We start from the raw sequence: 12,643 nt of genomic DNA on the forward strand, positions 1-12,643 counted from the left end.
GTCTTTGATGGATAGGTCAGAATCATTGGAAATAGAAAATAGAATAGAATTAACTCAAAAAGGAAAGTGTAGTCTTTAATGAGACACTATGAACTGTTAGAATTCTGTTAACTAGAAATTTCAAAATTCTAAACAATAGTAATAACCAGACAATGGACAGGAGGGGGGAAGAAGAAGAAAGAGAAAATAGGGATAAGGAACAGAGTGGAAAGCACTACAGGTGACTTTGGAAAATGCTTAAAAGAGCAAAATGAAAGCTATCTGGAAGCAGTGAAAGGTTCTGGTCCTGGGTGCATCTCCTCCAATCTCACCTGGTCAGATTTCCAGGGGCATCAATTCACTTCTCCCAGGTTCTCAGCTTCCCCTCATCTGATGCAAAAAGAGTCTGTTGAAGGAAAAAAAAAAAAATTAAGTCCTGTTCCAATTCTAACATTATTGTGTAGAAGGTAAATGGTCAGATATCAAAATAGGTCATATCTTTTTAAGAATTGCCTGTAATGAAGTAATAAGTAACATCACAAAGACCCATTTTTGCCTTCTATACAATCATGTCATTTAAAACATTATATCAAAGGCAAATCCATCTAACACACTAGGGACATTTTCTGTCCTCTTTTTTATTGATATCCTCTGCCACTGGAATTAGGACTTTTTTCTTTTAATCTATTTTTCTTTGAACTCCGATACTAGATTTGCTGTTTCTGATGTTCACTGGAATAAGGAACCATTGGGAAGTTCATGTTGAGTAACAGAAAGAATGCTGATTTTTTTTCCTAAAAGACCAGGACCTCAAATTCTATTAGCCACCGACTACTCTTTTCTAGAACTAGACTTTGCTAAAACATGACACCTTAATTACAGTTTTTAACCATTACTGTCACAAGCCATTGATTCTACAAAACCTTTTTCTTGCAAATAATTCTCTACCATTTTTGTGAACCTTTTATTCACCACTTAAATGAGTATTCTCAATGAAAAAACAGATTTCTTTCTTCCTACCTTGTTCTTCCAATTTTCTGCTAAATCCTTCACTTTATCTGATTGCTTGTGGATCTTCAACAGGCTTGCCCCTATGAAGTGGTAACAACTTTTGAAAAAAAAAATATATATATATATAAATTATCTTTCCCATTCAGCTCCCACGAATATCCTGGTTTCTAGCTGCAAGGCAGACTTCTCAGATGGCAATGTTTAAGAAGGAAGCAAATATAATCTTCATGGATGCTTCCAGACCTTTATAGAAGCCCTTCTCTTGGATGGTGTGGCTAGCTTTAAGTATTTTCAGGGTGGATTCCCTGGGCTTCTTGTGCTAGGGTTTGTCTAGGCGTTCCTGATGTGCCCTGTCACCCAGCACTTTGAGACAGGAGTACAAGCAATGCCTCTGCTCCCAGCCAGATCCACTCCTTGCAAGTCTCCTGTGTCTGTGAGCTCTGCCTGGGCTTGGTTTTCAGTGCTGAATCCTCCGTGTGCTTCTCTTGGTTTGGAGTCTCTCCTGTATCATCTCACTCTGCTCTTTAGCCCACATCCTGAAATACTTCTGCTGTTGGACTGCCTCAATTCCTGGTTGAAAAATAAGAGATTTAGAAGTGAGTAAAACAGAATACATAACTATAGATCATTAGAACCGAATGAGGTCCTAGTGAGTATCGAGTTCAAATAATTCCACTTTAGAATAGTGAAAATAGCATCAGAGAGATTGAGTGATTGTCCTTATGGTAAGATACAGCTGGTAAATGGCAAAGATAAGGCTTATCCGATTCCAAATTCAGGACCTTTCCCACATGGCTGTAGTGAATTAGGTGGGCATTTCATCTACCTTGACATAGTGAAGGAGGCTCACTTATATGTACATTCCCCTGTTGAACCTGATACTCCCAATTGTGGTATGTGAACGTGGTTTACAAACTCTAAAATCTGTATAAATTCAAGATAAAGTTTTCTCATTTCACTTTCCTTCATATGAGACTGGGCCCAGGAGGAGAAGACAGTTTATCATGCTCCAACTTTGATAAGCAATGACTTGGGCTCTCTTCTTTTGAAAGGTGTTTTTGAAACTCATCATAGAAGCATGAGAAAAATTCCCTAGGAGGGGAAAAACTTAAACAGGAACTAATTCTTTATGGGCTTGGGTATACAGGCATAGAGTTAATAGAATTTAGAAATGGCAAAATCAATGCAGCTTTGAGGATAAATAACTAATAATAACAGAGCTTCTTGCCTTTGAGCTCATATTTGGTCTGATCTGTCTCTACCTCTAATCCTGAGCATGTCATTTACAAATGAGTATTTTGAGTCCAGAGGTCAGACTGACTCAAAAAAGAAGGAAAAGATTGGAAATGTCTTTTTTTTTTTTGTGCCTCAAAAACATTGTGGTTCATATTAGCAATGAGTTAATTATCTCATTCTGATATACATAGGATTCTATTTGTTCCCTTATCCTGTTAAGATGCTGATGTTATAAATGATTCCTCCTTTATTCTGACAGCCTGAAAGCTACTGTACCCATTTAAAGAATTATGAGTCTATCTAAGCTGAATTCCAGAGTGATTATGATTGCCGCTGCTGCCATTGTCTGATATAAATCATGTGGTCATAAATGAAAGCAAATCCTGGCAGCCTCTGAACAGCATAGCCTTTGTCTTTGGGAATGGTTACTACTTAATACAGTTTGCAGGGAGGTTTATGCAATGTACCAGTTATGCTTTTCAAAAGGGAAGATGGTGCTGTTGTGAAATACAACTGTGTCCTTTGGCATCTGTTACTGTGCCTCTTGAGTACCAGGCAGACCTCACAAGCACTAAAAGAAGTAAAGAAATCATCAGCATCTATCTTTATTTAAGGTTAGATAAAGAATAATAGAAAAATCTTCTGCAACTTCCTTTTACTTAGGCCTAGAGGAGATGGTGATCTCCAAGCACACCTGAAGTCAGAAGAGAAAAGGCTTCCCAGAAATCTCTCACCCTTGTTCTAAAGCCATCCTCACTTCCTTGCCTTGATCCTCTCCACTGTTAGTCCTTGATCTCATGAAACTTCATCAGTGCTTTCTCCCCCATTTCCACAATTTCTTTCATAATTTTAGAAATAAAAGGTGAATGTGCTAGGAGAGGATGGGAGACATTGGAAAAGAACTCAAATACTGAGTTCATGCTTCATGCTAGGGCCTGCCACATCATTTTATTTAATACCAGAACAATTTGAGATGGTTGTCAGTCTAATTTTAAAGTAGAAGAAACTGAGACTCACAGAAATGAAATAACTAATCAGTGGAGTTTTATTGGTAAGTTACAGATTTTGATCCCAAAGTGCCACACTTTTCTCCCTATGATACTGTTGTGTCAGGGGATCCCTAAAGGTTTCTACTGCTGAAGCAAAGGGTTGGGTGATTTTTAAAATACCACATGATACAGATTAAAGAATAAGCATTATAGGGGAAAGGAAGCATTTTAAGGCAAGAGCCAACAAAACAGAAGTACAGGGATTCGTCCAGTCAGTCTCTCCATCTCTCTATGAAGAGGTCATAATCTGTAGTACTTAGCGTGGATTTTATTCCAGGAGAAGAATATGCAACTATCTCTTTGTCTACATATAAGAAAATGATTTCATTAATGATGGGATCCATAGGCTCTTTGGCCCCAGGCAGTCTGCATTTTGAGTGTCAGATACTTACAAACATGTTCTGGGATTACCAGTGGCCCAACATCTTAGGCAGCTGGGAAACTTTGGTGCTCATGCTTGATTTGCAGGACGCTGCTTGGGAGGACATCTTCAATTCCATTGGGTGCTACACTTCCATCTAGGAAAAAAGGGAGTCACTCAGTAACCAGCTACTGTGTGATCCTGGCCACCCAGCGTGAGCTCCTAGTGTTGTTTTCAGATGATCCTGCTGCAGACATGTCAATCTAAAATATGGGCAATTGGTAGGTATCCTCCCCTCTCCAATGATCAGACTGCAACTTTTTAAGACATGTAACTGCTATGTTGCTTTTGAAGGCTGCTCTTTGGCCATTTATTAGCATGGTGCTAATGATAGACAGCCATCAAAGAGTTAATGGGCATCTATAAAATTTCTGTTTTCTTCTAAGTGATTAAAGTGATTTAAAAATGTTGGCTTTGCTCCTCTTTTCCCCCTTAACAGCCAAGTAAGGGAAATGAGGCTGAGAAGCAAATGCATTTTGCCCTGGGGTTTCTGCTGCCAAAAGGTAATGCCAAGTTGAGCACTAGACTAGACTTCTCTAATTTTCCATCCCGGTGCTTATCCTCCTGCCAGGAATGTGACTAGAGTATTAAATTTAGAAGCACTAACTTAGTGAGGAATTTAAACAGAAGTTCAAACATATCTGTGGCAGTTCTAATTTACAGTTTGTTGTTGGCAGTATATGGATTAAGGGAACTAAGGGATTTGGCATGATACTCACTTTGCCTGCTTATGCCTCTTCTCACCATAATTTGACTCAATGCAACAAATACTTCTTAAGCACCTACAACAGGGCACTTTGCTGAGTACACTGAAAAATAGATGAGTAAGACAGTTCTTACCATCCAGGAACTTTACCTGGATGTATCCATCTTATTTTATACCTTGGGCAGAATTGACTGCAAGAATGGCCACCGAAGTATATGCAATTCTCTTTGGAAGATCCTCACATCTCACATCTGAGCCACTGGTAACAAATGTCTGCTTTTCCATGGTGGTGATGACTGTAACAATGAAGACAAATTAAACAGGAAAGCAAATTGGCATGTCGGCTTTAGAGTGTGAGCACTCTCAGTGTTTTCCTGGTAGTTCACTGGAACGTGAAGGTTGACAACTTGAGCTTGTTGCTGCTTCAGTATCCTCAGCAGGAAATCCAGAAAGACACTTCCCTGGAGAAACATGTCTTTCCCTTTTCAGAGATTTTTCTGTTGGGAAATCTACCATGACTTTCTGAATGAAGTAAAAAAAAAAAAAAATCCCGCCTCCTCTTGAAAATACTATGAAAAGAGGCAATTACTTCATCCTCATAATTATTATACCAGAGCTACCCCTAAATCTCAAATGTATATCATAGAGGCACTCTTTTAAGCACATCTTCAGTAGGACTCTGATTACCAGTCATTCATAAAACGGCAAATGGCAGAGCTATTGGGGGTCTTCAGAATCTTAAAAGCAGGAAATTATTTCTTCCTAACACAAATTAAGAATTGCATCAAAGAAAATTGAATATAAGAAGGGAAAAGCTGCAAATCCAGAAAGAAATGGGCCAAGAAACAGAGATCAATGCATAGAGACATAAATCAGAAATACAGACATTTAGTGAGATGGGGAAAAAAATCTTGTTAATCTCCAGTGCTTGAAAAAAAAACCCCTAAGGGTCAGCTGAGCAGTCTAATTGAGTATCACTACAAGATGTGACATGGCTATCAAAAAGGTCAGTGTAATTTGGGCCTGGCTATGCAGAGTCATCACTTCTTAAAGTGGAGAGAGAATGCTCCCTGTCTACGGACTGGGCTTCACCCAAAAAATACTTAAGTGGCTATCAAGGTGAATTTGTGAAAAGACACTAAGCCACCTTCAGACTTGAGCACAGGTAACTAGAGATATGCAAGGTGACACCAACCCTCGACTCTCCTCCTGGGGAGCAGCCCTACCTGGCAGGTAGGCACTAGGTCTCCTGAGAGAGTTCATTCATATTCCTGGCCTGAATTTAACTTGTCAGTTGCCCGTCTGCAGATGAGAAGGTTCAGATCACTATTACTGAGTTAACTTTGTAATAAGCATGAAGAGTTCCTTGGAGAGCCTTGAAAATCCACTTAGAAGAGGAGATGGTGAATATTTAGGGTTGGGGTGAGAAGTAAGCTACTCTATGTCTTTGTGGCAGAGGCAGGAGTGCTGCTCAACTCAGTTGACTCCTTCAAAATTCTGCTAGATGGATGCTAAAAGCATTTCAGTTTCTTTTTAACTTTTTATCTTGGTATAGATTTAGATTTAACCAAAAAAGTTGCAAAGATAGTACCAAGAGCCCCCACATATCCCATTCCCACTATCTCCTGTTTTTTTTTTTTAATATTACAAGACACTTGTTTTATTTAGTATTTAACTTTTGCAGCAGATGTAAGCAAAATATTGTCATTTTATTAAACAACCAATAGGAATGACAACCACTCTGTAGACCCTCCCATCATCTAGTTCTTCATGACCACTATGCTTCTTGCTATACAATCTGGGAAAACTGTGGCAAATTCTAAACTTGAAAATTGGTTTCCAAAATGTTTCCATTATGCCTTTTATTGAGGCAGTTATTTTCTTCTTTTTACTTATATTTTTCTAACAATTTACCTTTTTAAAAAGTGTATCTTTTTTATTCTGTCTCTAGAGAGAAAGGGAGATCCTACATTTCTCATTTGGCATAATCTCAATGAAAACTGGAGGTTTATTATCAAATGGCATGCAGATTAGTTGCATTTTGAGTCAAGAAATTTTAAAAAACCCATAGCTTTTCAACAGAATTATTCAACAAATTGATGGAAGTCAGAATGAACAGTGGTCACCGTGGTTGGAAGTGGAAATAATGGCAGCCTATTATGAAATAGAAGGTCCTGGCTGCTGTGTGTCTTCTCTTTGTAAGGAAGTTTTTAGTGATCTTTGATATTATTCTGTTTATAAAATGTATAATCAAAAGAAGAGAGCAATAGAGAATGAGGAAGGAAAAGAGGTAAAGTTACCAACTCTTTCCAGTGATTCCAGTTATCTTTCTAGTTACGACCTTGAATTCACAAACCCTTAAGATTTCCTAGGTATAGAATAATAGTCACAGAGTAGAGTGATCGATTTCTGAGATAATCAAAGCAGAAAAGAGGGAAGTAAATGAGCAATTCCCCAACTTCTACTTGAAGTAGGAAGGGAGGAGGGATAGAAGAGGAGGAAAAAAAAAAAGAAAAGAAAAAGTGAAAAAATTAAGGGTGGAAAAAGGATGAAAGGGAGAGAGACAAAAGGAAAACAGCATATTATGCATGGAAAAGAGGGAGAAAAAAATAAATGAAAGGCAGAAAGTCCATTTTTAAGTATCATTTTCTCCAAAGCTCAATATGTTCCAAGTAGAAATGTGTGTCACTGTGTCAATATAAATTGACAAATAAAATTGTAAGACATTTAAAACCTATGGCATGATGATTTGGTGTACGTATACATTGTGAAAGGATTCGCCTGTCAAATTAAGTAACACTTTCATCACCTCACATATTCACCTTTCTGCTGTTGTTGTTGAGAACATTTAAGTTCTACTCTCTTAGCAAATTTCAGTTATCCAATACAGTGTTATCAATTAGTTACCATGTTCAATATTAGATCCTCGGACTTCATTCATCTGAGAGCTTGTACCCTTTTACCAGCCTCTCTCTGGTATCCCCTACCTCCCAGCCTCTGGTAACCACTTTGCTACTCTCAGTGTCTGAGTTGAACTTTCTGTTTGTTTTAGATTCCCCATATACGTGACACCGTGTGGTATTTATCTTTCTCTGTCTTGCTTCTATCTCTTAGCATAATGACCTTCAGGTTCCAAATGTTGTCATATGATGGGATTTCTTTCGTTTTTAAGGCCAAATAATATTTCATTGTAAACGCATACTACACTTTTTTTTTAAGATTTTATTTATTTATTTGACAGACAGAGATCACAAGTAGGCAGAGAGGCAGGCAGAGAGAGTGGGGGAAGCAGGCTCCCTGCTGAGCAGACAGCCCGATGCTGGGCTCGATGCGGGGCTCGATCCCAGGACCCTGAGATCATGACCTGAGCCAAAGGCAGAGGCTTTAACCCACTGAGCCACCCAGGTGCCCCACTTTATCCATTTATCCATCAACAGACAGGTTGTTTCCATACATTGGCTAATGTGAATAATGTTACAATGAACATAGAAGTACAGATTTCCCTTTGAGATCTGGATTTCATTTCCTTTGGATATATACCCAGAGGTGAGACTGCTGGATCATATGGCAGTTCTATTTTTAATTCCTTAAGGAAACTCCATACTGTTTTATATAGTGGCTGTGCCTGTTTATCTTCCTACCAAAGAGAAACAGTGCACAAGTGTTCCCTCTTCTCCACATCCTTGCCTGCATTTATTACCTGTTGTCTTTTTAGTAGTGGACAAGCTAACGGCGGCGAGGTGAGTCTCATTGTGGTTTTGATCTGTATTTCTCTGATGATTAGCAATATAGAGTACCTTTTCATACACCTTTTGGTCAATTACACATCTTCTTAAGGAAAATGTCTACTTAGCTCCTTTTGCCTGTTTTTTTAAAACTGGGTTATTTGCCTTTTTGCTAGTGACTCCTATGAGTTCCTTGTATATTTTGGATATAAATTATTTATAGGATATGTGGTTTGCAAATATTTTCTCCCATTTCATAGGTTGCCTTTCATTTTGTTGATGGTTTCCTTTGCAGTGCAGAAGCCTTTTAGTGTATTTATTTTTGCTTTGTTGTCTTTGTTTTTGATGTCAGACCCACAAAACCATTGTCAAGATCAACATAAAGGAGCTTACCTGCTATGTTTTCTTCTAAGAGTTTCTTTCTGGTTCTGAGCAAATCTTTAATTTATTTCAAGTTGATTTTTGTGTATAATGTGAGATAAGGGGTCCAATTTCACTTTTTGCATGTGACTATCCATCACCAACAGTTTATTCTCCTATTATTAGTATCTTACATTATTATGTTACATTTGTCACAATTAATGAAAAATTACTGATTCATTATTATTAACCAAAGTCTATACTTTTCACAAATTGCATCAGCTGTGATTTTTAATTCCTTAGCTGCGTGTGTGTGTGTGTGTTTAATTCTCTTAGTTTTTGTGGTTCAGGGTACCACATTACATTTAGCCATTATGTTTCCTTACACTTCTGTAGGTTGTGATAGTTTCTCAGATTTTCCTGGCTTCTGATGGCTTTGGCTTTTTGAGGAGTAATGGTCAGCCAACTGAAAGAGCTCCCAATGACTGAAGCTGAAACAATTTGAGCAACAAAATAATCTTGGTTTATAATCTGAAGTATAAAATAGATATCCATGAGTCCATATTGATATTATTGAATGATTGGTTGAATGAATGAATGAATATATACATCAGTAAAATGGGGGGAGAGTAGACAGATCTCCTTTGCAGAATAATTTTAATTAATTTGTGTAGATAATCCACCCCCCAAAGAGATGGAACATAACTCCCCACTTTTTAAATGTGGGTTGTGCATAGCGACTTCCTTCCAAAGAGTACTGTATGGAAAGGGGTGGGGAGAGTAATGGCACAGTGGAGGAACCTAACAAACACCTGAGCCAGGTGGTTAAAGTTAACATCGATGGAATAAATTATGTTGATAGTGTGTGCATATGATATGATATGATGACCACAGCACTTTACCTCTGTGGTCTTCTTTCCAAAACCTATGGCCCAGTATCATCAAGAGAAAAACATCAGACAAATCCTAATTGAGGGACATCCCACTATCGACCCTTTTTCAGTTGAGAACAAAAGGAGAAAAACACAGTGCTGGGATATCCATCAGGATGAAAGGACTAGCTGTAGAAATAGCTTGTATCTTCCATAGTTCTGTATTTTCCCATGAGTATCTAAAATCTCAGAAAAGACAGTATCTCTATAAAGTCAATGCAGGCAATCCTTTTCTCCCTTTTTACCTGGCTTTGACAACTAAAGGATGAATGAAGTGTGACTGCCATGTCGTCTGACACAATGCTGCATTTCCCCCACTGCCACGAACAGTTCTGGTGGCACAGATCCCCCTGCTCTAACCATGCTGTCCAGTTTGGGGTAAAGTGACAGGAGAACTGACCAGCAGAAGGCAAATGAGATCCATGCTCCAAAGGACATTTACCATCATAGAAATGGTTGTTTTCTGAGTCAACAGCCCTACAGCTGAGCACATGATGCAAAATTACCTGAGTGAAATGGCTATATCTGACTGTGGGAAGAGTCTAGAAAAACCTTGGAAGTCATCTTTTTTCTCAATATTTGATCAATATGAATTTGATTATATAGTATATCTGCAAAGCCTGAATGTTTTCTAATTCTATTTTAATTCTGCTTATTGTTGGGAGTAAATCCTTTATTCTTCCTCCTGGATTTTTGTCATGTTTGCAGGAACCTACTTTATATGATAAATTTGAAATATTGCTTATGAAAAAAGGATAAGGCCTGTCATTATTCTTCTTATAGAGCCCATTTATCAACATTGCCCTACCCACACATTTCAAGCACTGCTGCTAAAAAGATATTGTGAATGCATAAGTCATGTATAATGATGGTAGAATTTTATTATGCAAATAGAGTTAAACACAAACTAAATTAAAAATAGTAAACTGAGGGACACTTGGGTGGCTCAGTGGGTTAAAGTCTCTGCCTTCAGCTCAGGTCATGATACCAGGGTCCTGGGATCGAGCCCTGCATCAGGCTCTCTGCTCAGTGGGGAGCTTGCTTTGCTTCCCTTCCTCTCTCTCTGCCTGCCTCTCTAGCTACTTGTGATCTCTGTCTGTCAAATAAATAAATAAAATCTTTTTAAAAAATAGTAAAATGAAATTATTTTTCATAATCGCATTCACATTTTCTAATGTGCCTATATATACAAATTTGTTAATATATTTTGTTCTGTGCATTGCGTATCTTTAAATAGCCACTTCTTCTTCTTCTCTAAATGAATTTATCATTAATCATGTAGTGATAAAAACTAATGACACAAATTTTAGGTATTTCCATGTAATTCTTTGTATATTTTATCTTCCTGAAGTACTTGGATGCTGGATAGAATTAATTTATTGTGAGATTATTGGGAATTTTATACTGTCATCTTGTGCACACTCAAATAGATAGAGGTTTGGAGATGCTGGGCAAACTGACTAGCCTATCCAAAAATCTTGCCTACACATTGCCAGCCCTTTCTAAGAGTTTAGAGAAACTCTTTTTTTAGTAACTCTTAATTTTAATCTCAATTTCTTCATCCTTTATAATTCATACTCCAAACTGTGGGTGAACTAGCTTACCACTGGAAAAGATGAAACTTGTATTTGACACATAGCATTCTTGTAATTGGTGTACTTATAGCAGTGGTTGACAGGTATTGACTGCTCACCATTTTCCAGGCACTGTTGTAAGTGCTTTTCATGTACTAACTCATGTAATCCTGACACCAGCCTTAGAGGTAGTTACTGTGTTGTCTTTGTTTAGGCCAGAATGACATAGTAAATGACAAAGTTGTGATTTAAACCTAGTCAGACTGGTTCCAGAGTCCAAGTCTTCTCTTACCTAGTCTCAACTCCCCCAACACACACACACACACACACACACACACTCTCTCTCTCTCTCCACTTTGTCCCCCACAGGTGTGCTCTCATGTACTAGCCCCTGACTGCCTGGTGTCACCTCACTGTGGAATCCCACCTTGGTTTTTGCTTGTACATGGGGTTACCTTGCTGCCTCTGAAACTTATAGCCTTGCAGACTTGAATACATTGCCCCATTATAGGTTTCTTATTTAATTAAGGTCAGGGGAGGGGTACCTCGGTGGTTCAGTGGATTGAGCGTCAGACTCTTGATCTCAGCTCAGGTCTAGATCTCAGGGTCATAAGTTCAAGCCCAACGTACTTAAAAAAAAAAAAAATTCAGGGGATTATTTCTTATACAAAATAAGAATAAGATAGAGTTGATTCCAACAGGACAGTATAGGATTGTTGTTTACAGGAAAATAATCATTTGAGTTAGCTGAATTATAAATTTTGCAACAAAATGTGGCAGTAAAATAGTATATTCAGTAGAAACTCTAGGCAACTCAAACAGTCAGTCAGCATTGGCTTCTCCACTAGGAAATTGCATGCAGTTGAAGGAGTATGTGAGGAATGTGAGGTGTCTGTGTTGTGGGGCAGGAGAAGGAGAGGAAGGAGAATGATAGTAATGCACCCATAGGATTTGTGGTGATGGGATTGTGTATGTGTTTATGGGAGATGGGAGAGAGCCTTTTGGCAAACAGAATAGAACACTGTCCTTGATCCAGATAACTAAGAAATGAACAATTCTTATGAATAAAATAATTAAGTGCTAAGAAGAAAACATTCTCTTATATTTCAGAGCATAGAAAACTCTCTAAGAATTAGAGTAATAAAAGGCATAGGATCTGAGCTAGGGCCAAAAAATTATTATTTACTGTATTATTTGTTTCTAAACCCCATCTCAGCACTACTCTCACTCCCTCCCTTTCAAACATCTGAATAGCACATGATGCAATAAAATGGAAAATATTCATGGGTCCCCAATATAGGAGAATGATATAGTTTACTTAAAGGGTCAACCTTTTGATAGCTGAAATATTGGTTCTTGGGCATCTATTAATTATGCAAGTGGTATATTTTGGAATGCCCTATGAAGAAAACTGTAGGAATGGGTTTTCTGTGGGGACAGCAGTCCTGCTCTAGCAAACACCTTGACCTCTGCAGGAGAAATAGTCTGTTGAATCATTTCTTCAGATCATTCTATACCTATCTTCAGTCACAGATCCCCCAAGCAGGACTCTTCTTTTTTTTTTCCCCTAATATCACTAATATTTTGGAGTGGGATATATAAATATGAGCCTGCCTAGGCGTCAGATTCAGTATTTTTGAAATCCCTCAA

At 38.0% G+C, this 12,643-nt stretch overlaps 1 long non-coding RNA gene across 1 annotated transcript in view; it reads right to left on the minus strand.

Annotated features, from left to right (window-relative positions):
• LOC116872275 overlaps positions 1 to 1,556 on the minus strand; it is a 3,981-nt gene extending 2,425 nt beyond the window's left edge. Inside the window, exons 1-2 of the long non-coding RNA XR_004383623.1 lie at positions 1,000 to 1,556; positions 312 to 385 (exon numbers count right to left, since the gene is read on the minus strand). This is a non-coding gene — a long non-coding RNA (uncharacterized LOC116872275). The remainder of the gene's footprint in view (positions 1 to 311; positions 386 to 999) is intronic.
• Between the last annotated feature and the right edge of the window lie 11,087 nt (positions 1,557 to 12,643).

Source organism: Lontra canadensis, unplaced genomic scaffold (assembly GCF_010015895.1).
Source record: "Lontra canadensis isolate GAN:19392208 unplaced genomic scaffold, GSC_riverotter_1.0 scaffold2, whole genome shotgun sequence".
In the NCBI taxonomy this organism is placed as follows: domain Eukaryota; kingdom Metazoa; phylum Chordata; class Mammalia; order Carnivora; family Mustelidae; genus Lontra; species Lontra canadensis.